The sequence below is a fragment of the Schistocerca gregaria genome, chromosome 2 (assembly GCF_023897955.1).
Source record: "Schistocerca gregaria isolate iqSchGreg1 chromosome 2, iqSchGreg1.2, whole genome shotgun sequence".
Lineage (NCBI taxonomy): Eukaryota > Metazoa > Arthropoda > Insecta > Orthoptera > Acrididae > Schistocerca > Schistocerca gregaria.
The window spans coordinates 923,926,013-923,939,004 of record NC_064921.1 but is presented as its reverse complement, the minus strand read 5'-3'; positions in this window follow the sequence as shown (position 1 = coordinate 923,939,004).

Below are 12,992 nucleotides of genomic sequence, written 5' to 3'. Positions count from 1 at the left end.
GTAGTTCTCCAGAGGGTCGAACTGAATGGCCAGCGGATAGCGTAAACACGGCTGCCTGTTGCGGAGCCATTTAAACGAACAGTGACTATTGTGTCTGTCATTGATGCGTCTTCACCTGTCGATAGCAAGATAGCCAGATGCCACATGTTATACATATGGTAAAACAATGGACCTATGAGGGGATACTTCAAATTGTAACACAACATTGATGCATTATGGTGAACCTCATTTTTCGAGTTATATCTTTTCTTTGTCCATCTTCCAAGTATCGTTCTACTGTACAACACAAAAGTAGAGCGTATCACAGGAAAAATAAGAATAGTGAAACTAAAGACGTTAAGTTTTGAGAAAACCCTAAGGATCACACAAAAATGTGAAACATTACACAAAAGTAGCTACTGAACCACTATCTTTACTACATTTAATTTAATTATTAATGTTGCTCGATTATCTTTACTAGAAAGATGTACAGGCTGGTCACAAACAGTCTGACAAACTTGTGAGCGTGTTGCAGGGGAGGGAGGAAATTATTGTTCAGAAAAAAAATCGATAAGTGGCGCCGTCTCCGAGAAAATTAGAATCGATATTAGCCAATCTGGCCGTTGCTCGCGCAAATTCAAGCGGTCCGCCAGAGCTGGTACCGCCAACCGTGTGTTTCGTTTGCATTGCTAAAACCTAACAAGAGACCTTTACAAACATTGTACATGGGACGGTAGTAAGGATCGTGCGTGAGCCACAGGCTGAGCAGACTCGTGGCTATTATCTGCACTATGAGAGTAACTGACACTTATTGTAAAGGGGGGAGGGGGGTTGGATTTGAGTGTGGAACGGCCTGAATGGCTTAACTCGTTGCTAATTAAATTTGAAACGGCGCAAAGTATCGAATTTCTTTTCTTAAAAACTGAAGGATTGAGCACTAGAGTCTGCCATAAGCAGTTTCCTCCAATTTGTACGTTTATATTGTAGACGGAGACTGTGCTTCGTGCAATATTTGTAAATATTTCGAGTTATAATCATATAAGTACTGTATAGAGTAATACAGCTATTTGGAATAAATTGTTAATTCATCACTTAGAGTCAATTTCAGCTAGTAAAATTTTCTACAGTTTTAAGCTTAAATATATAGCGTATGGACGGTTAAGCCACATTTCGTCTGTCGTGCACCATCCTGTACCTTGAAACAGAGGAATGTCTTTTGCTATGGAACGTGTGATATTTGCAAATTAACTGAGTAATAATGTAATTGCTAGACGATTAAATACAGTATTGACGAAACTGCTCTTGATTTAAATTTCAAATAAATATTTGTTCCTAGCTGCACGTCCATATTGTAACCTGGAACATGTTTTCACATTTGGAAACACCTAATTTTTTTGTAATTGAGAAAAAACTGCAAGACATAACAAGTTACTGCACACATCCAAAGGTGGAGAAATAGATATACTTGTATTGCAGGATTGGATAGAGGCGAAAGTGTGAAAAGTGTTCCAGAGTGCAACGACCTCTTAGTGTTGTTAAGCACGTTTGAGAGATTCACCGTCATCTGCTTGCGAAAGCCCGCTACGATATGATCGTAATCAGATGTGTAAGTCGTTAATTGTGTCTATTCAGACAGGTCTACATCTACCACCCTTGTATCTTATCCACTGTGAGAACGCAAGACAGAGCAAAATTCAGCAGCCGGATAGCGCAGATTCCAGAGATAATAGACGTTTCGGAGCAGCTGGCCACTACACGAGATGACCGACGGCTGATTCTTACAACCAATGGATTGTCAAAAGTCGAAGATACGCTACGAGTTTACTGTTTTGCTGGTTCCCTATTGAATTATGAATGGAGGCTATGGAATTATTTGCTAGAGCTGCGAGAGAGGGGTTTAGCGTAATCTCGTAGGAGGAACGCCTGTATCGCTAATCATAGGCGGGAGTCCTGCAGAGATTTGGAATTGATGTCAGGTGAGGCCAGACAAGAAACAGTGCAGATTTACTGTGTAGCGAATCGAGATGCAGGTGACTACCGCCGATTATGGTAACTTTGAATGATACCCCGTGAAGACCGGTGATTAATTTTTGTTCGGCTACGTTCAAAAATTAGAGTTCCGCTCCTACGACACGTCTTAGAAGTAGCGAGGGCGATTTGTGAGATTTTGAGTTTGTGACAGAGTATGTAAATTTTTGTAGTGACGGGGGGTCACGTATGTAGGATAACAAGTCCTATACCCCCGCCGGCGAAACATTGCACTTGACAGTTCGCTTTTTGTCTAGTTAGGTTGGCTATACTGTAATAGCGATGTTGCAACAGCAGCCCCTATACACACAGCAGACGATACAGTTTTCCGTCCCGTCTCGTAAATGCAAGCGATTGAGCAATTACAATGTATATAAAGACTCGTTTTTAGTTGTACTACAATGACAGGAAGTAAACAACCGTATAATAATGCATGTAAAAGCATAACAATGCGCACCCTTTCGTTAACGGAGCAAAGAAATACAAAAAACAAGCATCTGACGACTGGTACTTTAAAACCAATAATGTACGTAGTTTACAAAATAAATAATAATCGAGATTGCAATAAATAACCAATATTAGAATTTTTTCACTCACCAATTTACAGCGATAATGGCGCAATTCCATCCAGCTCGCCATTGTCACTGTTGTCCGATTCATCGCTAAAACCGTCTTCATCGTCGTCATCGGCAAGACAAATCATTAATTGTTCATGGCCACTGATAATGCCTTCTATTGTCTGTGCTGCTCGTATAAGCTTCTCGACGTGCTCTACTTTTTTTCTCCATGAGGCTGCATCCACAGTCACAAGAGCTTCACGCAACAGCTTTTCCACCTCTGTTATTGTAAAGGACTTGTTGTTATTCCTTACATACATTTTTACGTCACTCCCTACTAACTCAATAGGGTTGAAATGGCAGTGATATGGTGGGAGCCTTATTACAGTATGACCCTGCTCCTTGGCAATTTCGTCTACTACGTATGTAGGTGTCGTAGGGTTATTTTCTTTAACAAGAGAATATAACAGAACCTTTGTCATACCCATATCCGCTGCAATATTTCGAGCCTGTAACCACTGCACCATAATTTCTTTCCGACCATTTGGAGTTGGGGCTTTGTTCTGTATCACCGAATGATATGGAGCATTGTCCATTACAATTGTTGTAGGGACAGGAAATTGTTTTAAAAGGTTCCGGAAACACTCAACAAATCGTGCGTGATCCATATCTTCATGGTAATCATCAGTCTTTTTGATCTAAAAACTGAAAGTGCGTCAGGGACAAAACCACTGCAGGAGCCTGCATGGACCCCAATTAATCTAGCTCCTCTTCCCGTCGGCTGATGGCCGCTACTGCTGGGTGTGTTATCCGTCCAACATTTACTGACAGCTTCCCCGGCATTAACCCACGTTTCGTCTAGCCAAATTATGGAATGAATGTCTCTGCCAACAATTTTGTGCAAGAAAATGCTACGAGCGGTAACAATATGTGCCCTCTCTAACAGTACTTTGCGTCCGTCTAGCGTTTTGTAACGGAAACCCATATTTTTAGCACAATTTTTAGTGATGTTTTACCACCCCTGAAGAGTTCACTTTCTTTTAAAGAGATTAATAACTTAGCTACAGTCGGATACTCTTTTCTGTTGTAGTAAGCATAAACATGCCTACGAACTGCATCAGTCTGGAAAGAATCTAAATCTGTGATAGGACTACGCCGCTTTTTCTTCTTTCCCGGGGTTCATAAAAATGTATTATTTGATCCAGACAGCTCGGAATCATTACGGCTCACTTCAGTATCTTCCAAGTTTTGTAGTAATACTCCCTTACTTACTACCGTTCTTGCACTAATACCAAGAGTTTTCGACGTACGTTCCACCACTTTGTCGGCAGGAATTGATGGCTGTCCATGAATGCTTACGTAGTTTTTCTCCTGCTCGTAAAACTCACGAGTTCTGCGTAGCAATTCCAGTGTCTGGCTGTTTAGCGGCACGCCCGACGCAAAGGATTGTCACTAGGTGAACGAAGTCTTTTCGGTGGCATTTTCCAAGTACGTAAACTCACAACGTAACAAAAGTCACAATGATATAGCACACAGTACAACAAAACACGCGGTAAACAACACACAACTCACGTTGTATACACATTCACTAAACAAAGCTGGCAACGCGGGAACTTTGACGTCACAGCACGTGAGTAACAGCAGTGCTCACTGCGCTGTGATTGGCTGACGCCCCACGCTGAACGCCTAGCGCCTATCGTTCTTCACTTGTTACTCTGTTACGCTGCCAACTTCATACGCAAACGTCAAGTGCAATGTTTCAGCGGCCCGGGTATAGTGTAAGTGTTTGGTATTAGAATTGTACTTCATGGTGTTGAAATCGTTCGATTTACTGTGATGAATTGTTAGTCCGTGGTTTCGCACTCCCGAAAGTAATTCGGGGGTTGCAAGTTCTGGTTACTGGATAGTGTGGTGTATTGATCCATTGAGCAATTCTCTATAGTGGTTCGGAGGTGGCACTAGCAGATGTATTCACAGATATAGCTTGGATTGGGGTCAAGATGTGACCAGATATTAATTGAATTCGGGCCTTAGACGGATCTGGATGTTTGAAAGTTTATAGAACAAGAAAATTGGCGATCTTTTACAAAGCTCGAAATTTATAGCGGACTTCAACGCGAGTCCCTTATAATAATTCCTTTAACGAAACTTAGTCCCTAAACCTGGCAGAAAATCCATAGAGATGCTGGTCGTATGTTACGTATGCTAGCGGCAAGACACAATCAATGTCTTCTCTGCGCGATATCAAAGGAAATACTATCGTAGAGAGTGCTGCCAAAGCCCAATTACTAAACACAGCCTTCCGAAATGCCTTCACAAAAGAACACGAAATAAATATTCCAGAATTCGAATAAAGAACAGCAGGCAACATGAGTAACGTAGAAGTGGATATCATCGGAGTAGTGAAGCAACTCATATCACTTAATAAAAGCAAGTCTTCCGGTTCAGACCGAATACCAATTAGGTTCCTTTCGGAGTCTGCGGTTACATTTGCTCCATACTTAACAATCATATACCACCGTTCGCTCAAGGAAAGATCCTTACCCAAGGACTGGAAAGTTGCACAGGTCACACCAATATTCAAAAAAGGTAGTAGGAGTAATCCACTAAATTACAGGCCCATATCGTTAACGTCGGTATTCAGCAGGATTTTGACAGATAGAGTGTGTTCGAATATTGAGCTCACTGTCAGTTAGACCGTCAGTGACAGGGCACCTCAAGTTCCTGCTGCTAATAAGGCAGTACACTGATAGTCTGTGACATAATTTTACGAGCTTCAAACAGGAGCAATTTATTATCTGTTATCTGTTTAGTTACTAGTTTACTTTTCTAATTTTTTATGTATTTCAGTGATTACTAGACACACTTTTAATTTAATAACAGTGTAGCGTAGAGTACCGCCGTTGTTATTGATCCTTGTATCGACCCTCGTATCGTACTGGCTTTTGTTTGTTTTGGTTAGAACAGCCCAGTATCGGTTAGACCGTCAGTGACAGGGCACCTCGAGTTTCTGCTGCTAATAAGCCGAGTACACCGTTGGTTTGATACATATTTTTACGAGCTTCAAACAGGAGAGACTTCATTAATGGACAGGAACTGTGATTGCTGTGTGGAGATGCGAGCTGAGTTGGTGACCCTTCACTCGCAGCTCCAGGGGGTGGTGGCATCTGTCACACAGCCTGAGGCTGCTGCCAAGATCATCACTGTTGGGGGTCTAACGCGGTGATGCGAGGGACATAGAATACGACCCACGTGTCACCTAATCGGTCCACCGCTGTGGCCGCCCCGGGTACCACCTGCACTGAAGTCGACCCCTCACCTGTGAACGAGTGGGAGATCATTTCAAAGTCTGTCACGCAGGGAAATACTTTCCCAGTTCCTTTGACGAACTGGTTTCGGGCGTTATCTGTGGCTGACAAAGACTCTGTTCCAGAGGAAGCTTCTCGGATATCAAGATCTGGGCATTCCCCAGAAGGTGGCTTTGCTCATAGTTGGGAGCTCCAACGTAAGGCGTGTAATGGACCCCTTAGGAACATGGCTGCTGAGGAGGGGAAGGAAGCCAGTGTGTAATCCATGTGGAAACCAGGGGAAGTCATTCCGGATGTGGGAAGGGTGCTTCCTGGTGCCATGAAGAGTACAGGGTGCAGGCAACTGCAGTTAGTGGCTCATTTTGGTAATAGTACCGTGTGTTGCTTTGCATCAAAGGAGTTTCTCTCTGGTTTCGGGCCTTGCGAGATTAAGCGGAGTTCTGCATCTTCAGCATCGGCGATAGAGCCGACTGTGGTCATTTGGTGAAGAGCCAAGTGGTGGGTCTGAATCAGAGGCTTGGGTCGTTCTGTGACCGTGTAGGCTGCAGATTTCTTGACTTGTGTCATCGATGATGGGTTTCCGGGTTCCACTAAATAGGTCAGGAGGCCTCGACACACAATAAGCGGCTACACGGGTAGTGGGGGCTGTGTGATTTCATTAGGTTAAGGGGTCTCAGGAAACAACAGGTGGGAGGTCTGTATAAAAGGGTGGAGGTAAAACACAGTAAGATGGTTGTAGAACCTATTGGTATTCTAGCTGTAAGTAGTAGTAGCTGTGTTGGGAAAGAACTAGAGCTCCAAGCCCTAATAGAAAGCACTGAATCTCAAATAGTTATAGTACGGAAACCTGGCTAGAACTGGAAATGAGTCCAGCCGAAATTTTTTCAAACGACACAACAGTGTTCGGAAAGGATAGATTAACTAGAGTTGGTGGAGGAGTATTTGTTGCTGTCAGGTGTAGTTTACGTCATAGCGAAATTGAAGTAGATAGTTCCTGCGAAATACACATATCAAAAAATGTTTTGCCTTAGCCCGGTTCCGAGAACTCCTGAAGATAGAGCTTGACTGTTGATATTGTATCATAGACACAGACTCTTTGACTTTTCATAGATGTCATTAAAACCGCCCAAAGACATAAACAACAATGCATGTGCTGCGGCTATTAGACGGAGGGGGTCCGAGAGCCGATCAGTTACAGTCATTCCACCAAGAAGGAGGTACATAACTCGTGTTGTCAGCAGTTAACCCATGCCTAGAGGGTCAATACCACGGTTTGATCGCGTGCGAACTGTTACTTTGTGCCAGAAAGGCCTTTCAACGAGGGAAATGTCCAGCGTATTGGAATAAACCAGAGCGATCTTGCTCGGTCATGGAGGAAATACAGAAAGACAGGAACTCGGGACCTTTGCCTTTCGCGGGCAATTGCTCTACCATCTGAGCGACCGAAGCACGACTCACGCCTGGTACTCACAGCTTTACTTCTGCCAGTATCCGTCTCCTACCTTCCCCCCATGAACCATGGACCTTGCCGTTGGTGGGGAGGCTTGCGTGCCTCAGCGATACAGATGGCCGTACCGTAGGTGCAACCACAACGGAGGGGTATCTGTTGAGAGGCCAGACAAACGTGTGGTTCCTGAAGAGGGGCAGCAGCCTTTTCAGTAGTTACAGGGGCAACAGTCTGGATGATTGACTGATCTGGCCTTGCAACATTAACCACAACAGCCTTGCTGTGCTGGTACTGCGAACGGCTGAAAGCAAGGGGAAACTACAGCCGTAATTTTTCCCGAGGATATGCAGCTTTACTGTATGATTAAATGAAGATGGCATCCTCTTGGGTAAAATATTCCGGAGGTAAAATAGTCCCCCATTCGGATCTCCAGGCGGGGACTACTCAGGAGGATGTCGTTATCAGGAGAAAGAAAACTGGCGTTCTACGGATCGGAGCGTGGAATGTCAGATCCCTTAATCGGGCAGGTAGGTTAGAAAATTTAAAAAGGGAAATGGATAGGTTAAAGTTAGATATAGTGGGAATTAGTGAAGTTCGGTGGCAGGAGGAACAAGACTTCTGGTCAGGTGACTACAGGGTTATAAACACAAAATCAAATAGGGGTAATGCAGGAATAGGAAAATAGGAATGCGGGTAAGCTACTACAAACAGTATAGTGAACGCATTATTGTGGCCAAGATAGATACGAAGCCCACACCTACTACAGTAGTACAAGTTTATATGCCAACTAGCTCTGCAGATGATGAAGAAATTGAAGAAATGTACGATGAAATAAAAGAAATTATTCAGATAGTGAAGGGAGACGAAAATTTAATAGTAATGGGTGACTGGAATTCGAGTGTAGGAAAAGGGAGAGAAGGAAACATAGTAGGTGAATATGGATTGGGGCTAAGAAATGAAAGAGGAAGCCGCCTAGTAGAATTTTGCACAGAGCACAACTTAATCATAGCTAACACTTGGTTTAAGGATCATGAAAGAAGGTTGTATACGTGGAAGAACCCTGGAGATACTAAAAGGTATCAGATAGATTATATGATGGTAAGACAGAGATTTAGGAACCAGGTTTTAAGTTGTAAGACATTTCCAGGGGCAGATGTGGACTCTGACCACAATCTATTGGTTATGACCTGTAGATTAAAACTGAAGAAACTGCAAAAATGTGATAAATTAAGGAGATGGAACCTGGATAAACTGAAAGAACCAGAGGTTGTACAGAGTTTCAGTGAGAGCATAAGGGAACAATTGCCAGGAATAGGGGAAAGAAATACAGTAGAAGAAGAATGGGTAGCTCTGAGGGATGTAGTAGTGAAGGCAGCAGAGGATCAAGTAGGTAAAACGACGAGGCCTAGTAGAAATCCTTGGGTAATAGAAGAAATATTGAGTTTAATTAATGAAAGGAGAAAACACAAAATGCAGTAAATGAAGCAGGCAAAAACGAATACAAACGTCTCAAAAATGAGATCGACAGGAAGTGCAAAATGGCTAAACAGGGATAGCTAGAGGACAAATGTAAGGATGTAGAAGCTTATCTCACTAGGGGTAAGATAGATACTGCCTACAGGAAAATTAAAGAGACCTTTGGAGAGAAGAGAACCACGTGTATGAATATCAAGAGCTCAGATGGCAGCCCAGTTCTAAGCAAAGAAGGGAAGGCGGAAAGGTGGAAGGAGTATATAGAAGGTTTATACAAGGGCGATGTACTTGAGGACAATATTATGGAAATAGAAGAGGATGTAGATGAAGACGAAATGGGAGATACGATACTGCGTGAAGAGTTTGACAGAGCACTGAAAGACCTGAGTCGAAACAAGGCCCCCGGAGTAGACAACATTCCATTAGAACTACTGACGGCCTTGGGAGAGCCAGTCATGACAAAACTCTACCAGCTGGTGAGCAAGATGTATGAGACAGGCGAAATACCCTCAGACTTCAAGAAGAATATAATAATTCCAATCCCAAAGAAAGCAGGTGCTGACAGATGTGAAAATTACCGAACTATCAGTTTAATAAGCCACGGCTGCAAAATACTAACGCGAATTCTTTACAGACGAATGGAAAAACTGGTAGATGCAGACCTCGGGGAGGATCAGTTTGGATTCCGTCGAAATGTTGGAACACGTGAGGCAATACTGACCTTACGACTTATCTTAGAAGAAAGATTAAGAAAAGGCAAACCTACGTTTCTAGCATTTGTAGACTTAGAGAAAGCTTTTGACAATGTTGACTGGAATACTCTTTTTCAAATTCTAAAGGTGGCAGGGGTAAAATACAGGGAGCGAAAGGCTATTTATAATTTGTACAGAAACCAGATGGCAGTAATAAGAGTCGAGGGGCATGAAAGGGAAGCAGTGGTTGGGAAAGGAGTGAGACAGGGTTGTAGCCTCTCCCCGATGTTATTCAATCTGTATATCGAGCAAGCAGTAAAGGAAACAAAAGAAAAATTAGGAGTAGGTATTAAAATTCATGGAGACGAAGTAAAAACTTTGAGGTTCGCCGATGACATTGCAATTCTGTCAGAGACGGCAAAGGACTTGGAAGAGCAGTTGAACGAAATGGACAGTGTCTTGAAAGGAGGATATAAGATGAACATTAACAAAAGCAAAACGAGGATAATGGAATGTAGTCAAATTAAATCGGGTGATGCTGAGGGAATTAGATTAGGAAATGAGACACTTAAAGTAGTAAAGGAGTTTTGCTATTTAGGAAGTAAAATAACTGATGATGGTCGAAGTAGAGAGGATATAAAATGTAGACTGGCAATGGCAAGGAAAGCGTTTCTGAAGAAGAGAAATTTGTTAACATCGAATATAGATTTATGTATCAGGAAGTCGTTTCTGAAAGTATTTGTTTGGAGTGTAGCCATGTATGGAAGTGAAACATGGACGATTACTAGTTTGGACAAGAAGAGAATAGAAGCTTTCGAAATGTGGTGCTACAGAAGAATACTGAAGATAAGGTGGATAGATCACGTAACTAATGAGGAGGTATTGAATAGGATTTGGGAGAAGAGAAGTTTGTGGCACAACTTGACTAGAAGAAGGGATCGGTTGGTAGGACATGTTTTGAGGCATCAAGGGATCACAAATTTAGCATTGGAGGGCAGCGTGGAGGGTAAAATTCGTAGAGGGAGACCGAGAGATGAGTACACTAAGCAGATTCAGAAGGATGTAGGATGCAGTAGGTACTGGGAGATGAAGCAGCTTGCACAGGATAGAGTAGCATGGAGAGCTGCATCAAACCAGTCTCAGGACTGAAGACAACAACAACAACCTTCCAAACTTTACAGAAGTTCGAGTCTCGGCCGGGCACACAGTTTTAATCTGCCAGGAAGTTTCATATCAGCGCACACTCCGCTGCAGAGTGAAAATCTCATTCTGGAAACATCCCCCAGGCTGTGGCTAAGCCATGTCTCCGCATTATCCTTTCTTTCAGGAGTGCTAGTTCTGCAAGGTTCGCAGGAGAGCTTCTGTAAAATTTGGAAAGTAGGAGACGGATACTGGCAGAAGTAAAGCTGTGAGTACCGGACGTGAGTAGTGCTTCGGTAGCTCAGATGGCAGAACAATTGCCCGCGAAAGGCAATAGTCCCGAGTTCGAGACTCGGTCGGGCACACAGTTTTAATCTGCCAGGAAGTTTCATTCATGGTGGTGTCTGTTTGTTCTATATCGTGTCTCCCTAGCGATGATATAACCAAATACTTAATGATTTCAGCGTCAGCTTCACTACACTCCCTGTAAAAGAATCTTAATACTAACTAAATTTAGTGGAAGGGGTTCAAGGCATTCCTATTTTTAATTAACTGGTAAAATAACGTCGAAAAAGCACTTAAGTTTACCATTGGAAATTTTATTCTACTCACAAAGCATTGTTTATAAATTGCATAATTGATAAAAGGAAGTGTTTTAATACAGGATGGTAAAAACCAACTGCATTCAACAAAAATGTGAACCAATATTCTCTGAATGGGTTTCCAAGTTCTACAATGGATCGAAGGATGACATATGCCATATCACATATATAATCTAGGTTTACATTAAGTTTCACAAAAGAGCAAATGGTCTACAGTGACACTCAATTATCTTTAATTACTTATTTAATTTGTCGTAAATTACAGTGCCTTATGTGGCTTCTCAATAACTTTATAACAGAAAAATCATCGCAGTTCAGATCTTTACTTCAAGTGGCAAATGTGAACACTATGAGCTTTAATTGACGATCGACACTAGTATTACGCAAAAAGGGGGTGTAACAGATGAGACTTCTGCAGTTCTGAGTGAAGCCTTATGCGCTCAAAAATGTGGCATCGCGTCCGTTCATTACCTTGTCGGTGTTTAGGCAGGGCGGCGGGCAGCACAGCTCCACTCACCTCGCCATCTCGGAACTAATTCTCCTCACTTCTCCTTAGTCCCATTTCCCGAAGTTGGTTAAAAAAAACTATCTGACTGTGTTTTCATCTGACCAATCAGGGTCTCAATGTTAACCTTAAGCTCCGCCTACATTAATTCTGTCTATCCAATGAGGAACGTTATACTTTTCGTGGTGGGGCAATGTTTTTAAAGTTTGCAACGTAACAGAGACACGAAAAAGTCTCACGCTAAAACTCGCAGCTGGTGTGGTCCTTTTAGCGTTATTGTAAGATCTATACTGTTCTTCTGGAGGGCTCTATCTTTTAACATAGGCTGGGAGGGTGGTCCTAATGTAACAGAGCGCGAAAACGTCACACGCTACAACATGCGGGTGGTGTGGCCCTTTTTGTGTTATCGTAAGATCTATACTGTTTTTCTGGAGGGCTCTAGCTTTTAACATGGGCTGGCGGGTGGTCCTTGACATAACACAGACGCGAAAAGTCTCACGCTAAAATGTTCGGGTGGTGTCGTCCTAATGGTTAGCTGGCGACGTGGGTGTCCAGTCTGTCCCTTATCGTAGGGCCTTCTAGCTTAACACGGTTCTGCTCTCGGCTTCTGTTCTAGTTTCTCCCCTCGGAACTGCGTCTGTCCACGGTGGGAAGGTATGACATGCATTTGGGCATTCTTATGTTAATCTGTGGTATTCCCTTTGATCACTAGTTACTCGTATTACTTTGGTTAATTTAAAGTCACGATTTATTCGGAACTATGTGATTTGCTTATAATGCTTATAATGTCAGGGTTTTCATGGAAGGTGTTGGATTTGCCTGACACCTTACAAAGTCATACAATTATAGTCGGTGGTGACTTCAGTCTACCCTCGATATGCTGGAAAAATGACGTGTTTAAAGCCGGTGGCAGGCATAAAACGTCATCCGAAATAGCACTAAATGCTTTCTCAGAAAATTGTTTTCATCAATTATTACATGAGGACCCTCGAATCGTAAATTGTTGCAAAAGGATACTTGGCCTGTTAACAACTATAATCCAGGAGAAATAGAGAGTATCATGACCGTTACAGGGGTTAGCCTCCACAAGGCAGTTGCTGCTGGGCTGAATACCGTAACCCCCTCAAACATCAAAAGGAAACGAAAAATACATCTATTTAAAAAAATGGTTCAAGTGGCTCTGAGCACTATGGGACTTTAATTCTGAGGTCATCGATCCCCTAGAACTTAGAACTACTTAAACCATACTAACCTAGGGACA